The sequence below is a fragment of the Silene latifolia genome, chromosome 5, assembly GCF_048544455.1.
Source record: "Silene latifolia isolate original U9 population chromosome 5, ASM4854445v1, whole genome shotgun sequence".
In the NCBI taxonomy this organism is placed as follows: Eukaryota; Viridiplantae; Streptophyta; class Magnoliopsida; order Caryophyllales; family Caryophyllaceae; genus Silene; species Silene latifolia.
Genome location: NC_133530.1, coordinates 89886903 through 89899378, shown reverse-complemented (window position 1 = coordinate 89899378; position 12476 = coordinate 89886903). Strand labels below are relative to the sequence as shown.

The window sequence follows — 12476 nt, the reverse complement described above, 5'->3', positions numbered from 1 at the left end:
CTAAGTTATTTTGATTAATAATTTAATTAAGTTGGAGGACATGCATATTATGGGAACCTATCTAATATCTCTTTTTATTATCTGTTGTTGTTAATTTGTTTTGCTGATTTTCCGGGTTGATGTAGAAGTCCCTTATCTCGAAGCAATATGATGGTTTTATTGTCTTCTTTTGTATTTGAAAATCATTATGTATTGTTGACATTATCGTTTATGCAATTTCAAATATCGTTTTAATTTGTGTTCCATTATCGTTTCGATGTTTGAATTTCAATTCATGATGTATTGTTCACATTATCGTTTATGCAATATGAATATCGTTCTATTTTTTTACGATCCATTATCGAATTATATAAATTTGACTTAAGTTGAAGTACAATTTTTTAATTTTTTAAAAATTGAAGAAATAATCAAAACAAGTCATCAAGCTTCAAATATTTCAATATCGTTTCGATGATAATTTTAAAATTTCATGATATTTTTTTTAATCAAAAAAATAAATAACTAAAAAAATATCAATGGACCAATTGAAAAGACACCGAGTAATGAAAAGACATCTTCATATAAACTTTATTTTTAGTTTGTAAAGGTTTCTCTATTAACAAAGGTTGTAATTAATTATAATTAAAAAATTTTTGAGTAATCAATGAGACATCTTCATAAATACTGTCTTGCACAATTATCCATATCAAATGTGATATTTTAGTCCCAAAACGTCTTTTCTTATAACAGTATTGATTTATTATAATTAAAAATTATAAAGTATTTACTTTTAAACGGTTCATATTAATCCCACTTCCCCGTACACGTCAACCGTCATTGGTCAATAAAAAGATAATTTCTGACAAGTTCTTACACGCGCCGTCCCTATTAATAGGCTCATTGGTTTACAATTTCCACCAATGGTCCACATTTCCCATTTTACTCATTAATCATATTAAATTGATTTTTAATTTAAAAAAAAAAAATCCCACAAGTTAACTTAAAACATGGCGGATAAACGATGCCTCCGTGAGAAGTTTGAAGAAGATAAAAGGAGAGAAAAGGCCATAAGACAAGAACCATGGTATTTAGAAGTGAAAAAGAGAAAAGTGGAACAACGTCAACGGCTTGAGAAAGATTATTTGGATTTCATTAGAAATCCCCCACAACAAATTAGTCTCGACGGTACGGATAAGAGGTCATCTGCTTACCAAGTTGGTTTCTTCCGAGGATTTGATGGTGGGGTATATATTACCCGGTGCGGATGGAATGCAATTGTCGTGAGCAAAACAACCGAGCATGGCATCGGTGGTGGTTTCGGTCCGCGTGGCTAATGGAGGAGATGGAGGAAAAGACTAGAGAAGAATTGGACTTCTACGGCGTATATGATGGAAAATTATATTGTCCATGAAGTTATCTATTAAGTCTGTAATATTTTGGGATTTCATAATTAAGTTATTATAAGTCTTCAATTTAGTTATTATAAGTCTTCTACGGCGTATATGATGGAAAATTATATTGTCCATGAAGTAATCTATTAAGTCCGTAATAATGTTGTTTATGTAATATTGAGTTTCTAACGTTGTTAATATTTGATGGAATTGAATCATATGTTTAATGCAAAATAGTAGGAACTAGTGAATTCTAATATCTAATGGTTTTTAAATGTAGATACATGTAAAACGTAAACTTCTACAATAAAAATATATTTGAAATGAATTTATAATAAACCCTACCGATGCTTAAATTTTGTTGATTATACCTCTAAGACGTAAACTTCTACAAATATATTGGTTTGTGAAATTAACTTAATTTAAAACGTAAATATAACGATTTAGACAATTAATCCACTTGATATGAAAATAAACTCCATTAATGAAAGTTATGCATGCAAAATAGAAGTACAAAGCAATTGCGAAAGATCTCGCTAACCCCGAACCCCCTCTCCCCCTCATAACTAAATTAATATTAATCCTTAGATTAAAGCTTGTTAGAAGTGTAGTCTTCTAACAATTATATTTTCAGATCCATATTTCCTTTTCATTCCTCTCGTAAGAACATTTGGCCTTGGTGACGGCGTGTTAACTGTTGGGGTTGCTAACCTTACACGGTTGCTCCTTCTAGCAGTTGGTGTCTCAACAATATCATTCTTGACCGGGTAGAGAATGACATCTTCATCACTTGGCCTTGCAACATCAACGACCCCGTTTATTTCCCTCGTGTACAGCTGATCTCTTCTCAGCTTTGACTCGAACATTAGGTTAAACTCCTCCTCGTACATGTTATCTAGTAAGCGATTTGGAGTTCTAGGGATTCTAGAAATTGCGTTGGATACTGCAATTTTTCCAGATTCCTTGAGCATTTCCCTCATGAACATCCTTAAAGAAAGAAGATCAGCCATGTGGGCCTTTCTTTCCATCGACATTGTTTTGTATAGAGTAATAAAAGGATTTTTCTTTTACTTGAGTGTTAAGTTGTGTGTATAAAAAATGGAGGGAGGTGATTATTTTATAGTGTAAGCTTTCCCTCCATAATTACCCTAATGTAGTAAAATTTCCCTCCAAAATTACACTTAATGTAGTAAACTTTCCCTCCAAAAAACTAAAGGCCAATATAGTAAATTAAAAGTAACATATAACATTAAATCTAAAATATTGGATACAATTTAAAGAAAATTAACCACTATCTTTTTTTTTGGAGTATAAGATATACAATATATACATATAAATAACCTTCCTTAAATTCGATTTTCATAAATTTATATTTTAATCTAAAAGGCCATTGAGTTCTGACATTTCTTTAATATTCCAATGTTATTTCATGATGATATTGTTCTTTTTTAAGCTGCAAGTAAATTGTGTTTCTTAAGTTCCCTATGTAATCTTTATTATGTCATCTATTTACGAGGTAATGTGTTTATTAACCTAGTTTTATGCGTACGTTTTTGGTAGTAGGTTTAATATTTTAGTATACCTAATTTTGTTCATCAATAATTTATTTTGTAACAAAATAAAACATGCCATGAGTAGTAAACGAATTAACAATTAATTTGTAAACAAATTAACGTAAATCCTTCTCAATTTTAAATGACTTCAACAAAACATAAGTTTAATCCTAATAAAGAAAGGAAATAGATAACAATTGACCGAGACAGATGGAGTATGACTCAAATGTTATCTAAATCTATTTTGAGTAATAGAAGAAAAAAGGAAATAGATAACAATTGACCGAGACGGATGGAGTATCAATCAACTATTATCTAAATCTATTTTGAGTAATACAAGAAAAAAGGAAATAGATAACAATTGACCGAGACAGATGGAGTATGACTCAAATGTTATCTAAATCTATTTTTAGTAATACAACAAAAAAGGAAATAGATAGCAATTGACCGAGACAGATGGAGTATGACTCAAATGTTATCTAAATCTATTTTGAGTAATAGAAGAAAAAAGTAAATAGATAACAATTGACCGAGACGGATGGAGTATCAATCAACTATTATCTAAATCTATTTTGAGTAATACAAGAAAAAAGGAAATAGATAACAATTGACCGAGACAGATGGAGTATGACTCAAATGTTATCTAAATCTATTTTTAGTAATACAACAAAAAAGGAAATAGATAGCAATTGACCGAGACAGATGGAGTATGACTCAAATGTTATCTAAATCTAGTTTTAGTAATAACATTTCAGTAATGAACCCAAAAAGGAAATAGATATCAACTAATGAGACAAATTTATAGTATCACTCAATAGTTATATTATGATAATTTTAGTAATATTTGAGTAATACACCCAAAAAGGAAATTTAGATATCAATTGAGAGACAAATATGGACTATGACTCAATAGTTATCAAAATCTATTTTTAGTAAATAACATTTGAGTAATACATCCAAAAAGGTAATTTACATATCAATTGACAGAGAAATAGGTACATAAACCTAAGATCGAGACGAAATGAGTAAACCTTTTTTTTTTAAAACAAACCCTAAAATAAACCTACCCTAGTAAAAAAAACCCTACAAACCCTTTTTAAAACCATACCCTAAAATAAACCCAACCCTAAAACCACCAAAACCAACCCTAAAATAAACGTGACGTAGAAATAATTATACTTAACAAACACTAAATACAACCCCAACCAACCCTAAAACACTAGAAACCCTAAAACAACCAACCCTAAAATAAACCAAACCTAGAAACAAAGCGCCATAAGTTAGACCTACTACTTCGTACAAAAAATAGTTGATCAATTAAGTTGTATAAACGAACATTGTCTAGTAATGTTCACTTAAAATAGATATCATAATATTATATTTGGTATCTTTTTAATTAATTTAGTTTCATGTAACCTTTCATTATCTGCTACATTCTTCAAATAAACAGTTGTGTATTTAAGGCCACAGACCCATTACGGTCACGCATCTTAAATAAATACCTTATGCTTCCAACCTAAAAGACTATCTCAAGTTAAATTAAACATAATTTAACATAAAAAAATATTCAAATATGAGAATAGTTGACTGTCGATTTCATTCAATCAATAGATTGGAAGAGGACAAACAATTGTTCAAAGAAGAATATATCGCCAACAAAAAGCGCTCCATGCAAATGGATTTCGATGTTGAATATAGTGTTGAAAGAAACCGGGGAACGGGTTCACCTATTACAGAAGTCCTCGGCAATGTGGATATTATGAGTACTCATATATTCAATAGGTTGGCCCAAACAGTGATAAGAAGAATGTAGCAGGTATGCAAAGCTTGGGCTAAATGGTTTCTTCTTGGAGACCATGAACCATCATTTATAAGAGATTACCGTCTGTCCTTACGCCGAGAGGTGAAGTTTGGTATCCTTACTATAAGAAGAGGGACTAATTTAGTCAAGGAATATTGTCTATGCCAGGGGATAAGAGACCCAGTAACAAAAGATTTGTTTCATCTTGACCAAAGGCTTGCCATAATAGAGGATAGGGTTGCAAGAATTTTATCAAGGGTGGATCAAAGAGTTTACTAAATAACTTTCATGGATCCTTTTAATTTCAAGTAGATTCATAGTCTCGTTTCGATTTTAGATGGTCGAATTTGTTATGTTCCTATTTTCAATTCAGTATTAAGTCTTATCTACCAGTTCGATTTTACGTTTCAAATCCTTGCACTCTTTAATTTACCTTCAAATGTGCTAAATTAAAGTATTTAAAAATTATGCCAATTTCAATTATTTATATAATTTCAATCAAAATACAGCAATGGTACGCCAACAAATCACCAACTTATTTTTTTATATTTAATAGAGCAATGGTGAAGCAACGGTAATTAAAAAGTAATTTTAAATTAAATTTATATTAATTTAATTTAATTTAATTAATTTCTTTGATGTCATGGTAGTAGAACAGTCACCAACTTAATTATAAATAGTGGGGAGCTAACACAAAGTAGCCATTCTAAAACATAACTATTCATCTCTTTCTAAACTATTTCACCTTTTATCTTCTCTCTAAATAAATCAACTAAAATTTTTAGAATGAGAAACCTTAATGAATTGTTAATTGAATCGTTGCTATTTTTAGAAGAACAAGTTTCCAATCTTCGTGAACTCGAGTTCAAAGCAATGAAGGTGGTTGTCGGGGCGATTGAAACTCGTAACGATTGTTATTTAAGGGGCCTTAAGGAAACAGAAAAGGACGCGGATGATTTCATCAAATACGTGTTGGGTACGTATGAAAAATTTAACAATCTTAGAAAAGGGTTTGAAGAGGATATTGACGCTCTAAAGTTCATTATTAATAAGGATTAGGAGACCTTATTTTATTCTTGTTTGATATTTAGTTATATAATTACGTTGTACTTTTTTTTAAGTTTATCCTGGTGTTATTTCTAAATTAGTTAACATTGTTGGGTTTTCTCTACTTCTACCTCTTACATTAGGTGTATCATTCATTTGATTTCTATGCAAGTGGCCATTGTTTGCAAGGTAAATGAAATTGGCAATCACCAACAGTCATAATTTATGAACCAATTTGTCAAAAATAAAAATAAAAATAAAAACACAAGTGGCAATTTTTTTTAACTATTCAACGCACGGTTCTCCAAAGGTCATAAATTCAATTATAAATATTAGGTGGTTAACATCATTCTAAAAGAAAACAATTTAAAATAACAATAGTTATCTCTTTCTTCTCACTAAAACTACAAAAGATTTCAAATGGCAAACCTAAGTGGTATGTCAATGGGTTTGATCGCCAATTTGGAAAAAAACATTCAAACGGTACTTGAACAAGAGTTGAGAGCGATGAAGATGATTGTTGGTGCGATTGAAACTCGGAACTATTGTTATGTACATGGCGTTAAGGAGATTGAAAAGGAAGCGGATGATCTCATACAATCCTTGTTTGTTTCTTATGGAAAATGCATTGACCTTAGGAAAGAACTTGAGGATGATCTAAAGGCTTTAAAATCCTTAAATTAGTAAGGATTAAAAGAAGTCCTTAATTAGATATTATTATGTTGTACTTTTCTTATTTAAGTTTATCTTAATATTAACTATCATGGTTGGGTTTTCTCTTCTACCCCTTTTATATTTTGTTCGATTTTGAATGTTAACTATGTGACGTCATTTTAATTTCGTACTTGAACAAGAGTTGATAAATAAATATCGGTTTTAAATACTGGGAATTATATTAATTACGTCAGATTTATTAAAATACAATTCATTTATCTTAGGAAGATTAAAGGACAAGTTGTCATTTCCTATAAACATATTAATTTTAATTCAACTTCCACTTGTTAATTTTAATTTATAATTAAAAATCCTCCTGTGTGGCATATGAAAAGACACGACCCACACTTTATTTATATATATGATACATTTGTATATTGAAGTAAATCCTAACCACATCTACTACCCAAGCCATTATCTAATTTGATTTGTCTATCAATATTTCAAACCCTAAACCTTTAAAACCTAAACTGAAAACTTCCTTCAAAATAATGGATCGGAACATTACCAAAACATTGATTACAATAGAGTACAACAAATGTTTCATAAATCGCTTAGAGGAAATCGAAAGGAAGAACAACCTATTCCTTGTTAATGTTCGGATCCCACTCAAGGTTGCCAAAGATCGTGGCTTTATGCGGGAGATGGAGAAGATGCAGCGAGATATTGCATCCGCTTTACGAGACCTCAAACTAGCAAAGGAGGTGAAGATCAAAATCATGGAAGAGAATGCCTCCCTAAGAGCCTCTATTTCTCGTTTAAGTTCTATTTAATTTAGTGGGCATGCATGATGTCACTTATATTAAGTATGTAAATTTTAAATGTGGGTTTTTAATATTTTCCATTTGAATCAGTTTTATTATCATTGATTTTCTTTGGTCTCGATATAACATATGAATATCTATTAATAGTTGATTGATTTTCCTATTAAGTAGTCCGTATAAACTATTTTGATTTGACTAAACACAACACAAAAAGAATTACAATTGATTTGATTTGATTATGTGTGTCGTGTAAGCAAGCAAGGCAGAAATATAGCATGCATGCATGTTGATTTGACTTCCAATTGACAGGATTTAAACACATCATCACTAAGAAAAATAAAAAAATTTGTCTTTCTCCCCATTATAAAAGTAAAATGGCACTATTTTACATTCATCTACAAAAATAAAACTACCTTTAGATCTCATATATACTTGTAAGGAGGACTCCAAACTTGTTCACAACTCTTGTGTCACTAATTCATTCATCAAGGTATTTAACCATTCATTCCTTTAAATTAAATCGTTTGTATAGTTTACAATTTTTGCATGTATGCGACAATCAATTTAATAAGTCCTCAATCATAATTATATTTTAATTGAATATAAACGGTTTATGTGATATGAAAGGTTGTTATATTTGTTTCTTTTTACATAACGCTTTAATTTTTTTAATTGAATATAGACGGTTTTAAACATCACTAATTACAAAAATTAAAAAATTGTCTTTCTCCCCATTATAAAAGGAATATGGCAGTATTTTACATTCATCTACAAAAATAAAACTCCCTTTACAACACAAACCCTAGATCTCATATATATACTTGTAAGGAGGACTCCAAACTTGTTCACAACTCTTGTTACTAATTGTTTGATCATTCATCAAGGTATTTTAACCATTCTTTCTTTTTTTTGCTCATTTCATCAAGATATTTAACCATTCTTTCTTTTAAATGAAATTGTTTGTATAAGTTTAAAACCGTAAACGATTTTTGCATGTATGTGACAATCAATTTAATAACCCGTCAATCATAACTATTTTTTGATTGAATATAAACGGTTTATGTCCATATTGGCGATGGGATATGAATGGTAGTTGTCATCCAATTTTCCTTTTACATAACGTTTTATTTTTAATTTAATTAACTAGTATGAATTTCAGATGGTTAGACAGTTCATTCCTATATTAGTACAATACACTATCAATCGCAGAATCAAACTCGCTCGGTTGCGAGAGATTGACACTCAGTTGGCCGATCTAATAGACCGAGCGGAGGCGATAAGGCAGCGGGCAATAAGTAGAGGGATGAACGACGTGCAGGAAAATATGGAAGCTCTTATACATGAAGTGAAAGCTAATCGTGAACAAGGGGTGATTGAAATCCAGAAAATTGAGTTGGAGCTTCATCAACTTGAACTTCTTGGTTTTTAGTTAGGTTAAATATGGTTTATATAGTACGTATTTTGTAAGGATTAAAAGGTTGGTTTATATTTTCCAATGGATCTATGATTATCAACTACCCATTTTCCTTTTCAAATTCTTGTTATTTTTTTTAATTACTATCTTACGTTCTTCGTTAAAAAAATACCCGTAATTTTACCAATGTGTGATGACTAATTTTAATCCAAAAAAAATCCGGCACATGAGGAGAACACGGCCAAGCGAGTAACAAACGCCACAACGAGATCTTATCTTTTTCTACAAATAATTATGCAATTTAACTTGGTAGGATCGACCATTATTCACTTGGGCCATTAATATTCATTTTCCATGTTTCTATGTTAAAAACCAGACCATTAGGAATGTGGCCCCAATAGGGGAAAAGCCCAATCAAAATATAGGTCTTATATAACAATTTGGGCTCATTCTATTTATCAACTAACTTACTTGGGCCTTCGGTAACTAGACCCATTATTACTTCCTCAATTGGGCCATTTTCATCGATTACTTTTCGTCGACCCATTTACTTCCTCAATTGGGCCATTTTCATCCATTCTTTCTCGTCGACCCATTTACTTCCTCAATTGGGCCATTTTCATCCATTCATTTACTTGGGCCGTCGGTAAGTAGATGTCATTTGCAATTTGCAATTTGCAAAGTTAACACATTACAAATTAAATGTTTTTCTTTTTGCAATTGATTCATTTTAAGTTTTTAAAACCTTAATAATCAAGCATAACAAACCGAGACCGAAATTATTTTTGATCGACAACGAATAATGGACAACTATCGTCAAAATACAAATTTAGATCAACAATCAATAACAAATTAAAGCTTCTTCTCTTATTTATGTAGTATTATCACAATACAAATTGATAATAATAATACAAATACAACCCATGAATAATACAATAACCGACGAGCTAACTTTTCTGATTTAGTAGCACGTAACTTCTGAGATTTCAATTTAATATTTTCCGATGTCAATTGCCGTAACCTATCCTCCAAAGAGTTGTTTAGATCAATCAACCTGTTCATGTTCCGATCAACCTCCACGCATTCATCCCATACAAAGTAACCACAATCTTCAGTCTAAAGATGCATTAAAAATTAATTAGAGCAATAAACATAGATATTATACTAATTATATTATTTTGAGCTATAAACATAAATATACCTTCCATAAGGGACAACGATAAAAAAACCTTCCTTTGTTAGGTCCATTTTTCTTCACGAGTTGACGGATTGGAACCAAGTTATGATAACAATGTGAATCGCAAGAACAAGATTGATTAAAACTCATATTAAAGATGATGGTGGTGTCGATACAATTGAAATATAGTATGAGATTTTAATAATTAAATATGATTATTAGATTTGGAAACAAAATATACTTATTTTTTTAAGGAATTATTAGATTTGGGAAAAAAAATATACTGATTTTTTTTTATGGATTATTAGATTTGGGGAAAAAAATATCCGATTTTTTTTAAGTGAGAGAAACGATTTTTTTTAGTTAGAGAAATGAGGTTAAAATAAATAAGAACATAAAATAAATATAAGAAACAAAAAATAATTAGTATAGAGATTAGTATAAAAAAATTAGATTAATATTGCTAATGATCTTTGGAAAGTGTAGCAATTAATAGGTTGTCTCTTTTTGAATTTGAAATTCAAAATTTTCAAATTTATCCCTCTAAAAACTCATTTGAAAAAGATTCCATATGGTCCCTACCAAACTCCACTTGGCGTGCTCTCACTGGCCTGTGTACCAAGGCCCTTGTACACCCCGTGTACTTGTAGCCTTTTCGATAATAGAGAATCAACTTGTGCGCATAATTTTTGAACAGTTTTAACATCCCTGAATTTTATGAACTATCTAGAAAATATTTAAATTTTAACGTTTAAAAAAAAACACATTGAGGATGATGCATTTATTTTGGATCCTAAGTTTGATTTTTTACCATCAAAATCTCTAAATATAAATTAACAAAAAAATGTTTTGGCTTAAAGCTCAATACACGTTTGACGTGAGCAATGATTCTATGAACTTAATTAAGCATCCAACACAATATCCGTGGTGGTTTACTCCTTAGTATAACTATACAATGTCTATATAGATTGAAATCAAATAAAACTATACAATGTCTATATAGATTGAAATCAAATAAAGATATAATCCCTCCGTCCCGGTTATTTGTTACCTTTGGTTTGACACAAATATCAAATAAAGACCAAATATTATTCTTTGACAAGTGTACCAAATTGAGTGTGAAGATTATAAATTACCTATCAAATGCATTCCCAAAATAAGAAGGTACAAAAAAATAACTGAGATCCGCCGTCAAAATGAAATTAATAAAACAAATAATGGTAACATAAGGAGTATTTAACTATTTAAGGAGTACCAAAAATAATGTACAAAGGAGTAGATTATACGACGAGTTGTATACAACAGGTACTACAGATTTTGAGCTTTATAATAGAAATTTCGAGCTTAAGTGTAAATAATATGAGCTATATTGTAATGTTCATGAACTCATTTACAAAAATATTGATCTTAGAAAATTATTATATAACGCAAAAAAAAATACATATAAGCTCAACTATATTTTAATTTTAATGTCAAAAAATTAAAATATAACTTAAAATAGTTTAAAAGCTCCAAAAAAAATATACATAAGTTTAATTAAATGGAACATGGGTGTAAGATACTCTTATACATCGATTACATATAAGAACATAAGTACTTAACAGAATTTTACATTTAGGCCCGTGCATCGCACGGGCATTAAATCTAGTATATAACTAAAGGAGGCTTTTTTTTCCTAATTATATTATTAGCATTAGAATTAAGAGATAATTAATTATTTATAATTTTTCTATTATAATTAGGAATATAATTTTCCTATTAGAAATGAGAATTAGTTAATTATTTAACAATTTTCCTATTAGAAATAGGAAATAAATTAACAATTTATTAAGGCTTTGTTTTCTTAATTATACTATTAGAGTTAGAAGATAATAATTATTTATAATTTTTCTATTATGATTAGGAATGTGATTTTCCTATTAGAAATGAGAATTAATTAATTATTTTACTATTATATTATTAGAAATAGGAAATAAATAAATTATCTACAATTTATTAGTATTTAAAAATTATCCATTAGTATTTGTTCATTTTTTATTAAATTAGAAGGAAAAAACCTTTGATATTTATAATATCCAATTTTATAACAACTTCCGATTAAAAAAAATGAGGTATTATGAGGCTAAAAGGCCCTGGGCCGAATTGGGTAGTGGTAAATGTGCATGCATAATACGTACTGCATGAAATTTACTCATGTAAGGAGTAAAATGAACGCTGAAATATGCCCCTACGTCTTTTGTTATTGCTAATGTCATATTTAATTATATATAATACGAAGTTTATTTTTCAAATGTCATATGTATATCTCCTACTAATTTTAAAGTTATTTCCCTCACAATACACTTCAACTTCTATTGATAATTTATTATTATATTATTTACATTCATTTGTCATTATATAAAAGTATATTAATCAAAATTTAAATAAGATATTCACAAATTATTGATAAGTACAAAGTTTGATATCTATTTTTCAAGGTGTATTAAAAGATAAAGAAAGTTGTTGCTAAATTGCGAATCGAAATATCATATTATGAGTTTATGACAAATGAGTAAATGTTTTGAAAAACTTTATTGTGCATTGTTTTACAATTTAAAGTAAAAATGGTACCACGAATAGTAAAATAGATTTGAATG

The 12476-nt window shown here is 29.4% G+C and overlaps 1 long non-coding RNA gene across 1 annotated transcript; it reads right to left on the bottom strand.

Annotated features, from left to right (window-relative positions):
* Positions 1 to 9508: 9508 nt before the first annotated feature.
* Positions 9509 to 10124, bottom strand: LOC141656245 (uncharacterized). Its single transcript, XR_012548446.1, has 2 exons — positions 9865 to 10124; positions 9509 to 9779 (listed from the first exon to the last, which is right to left on the bottom strand). It is a non-coding gene; the product is annotated as an uncharacterized LOC141656245 (long non-coding RNA).
* Positions 10125 to 12476: the final 2352 nt, after the last annotated feature.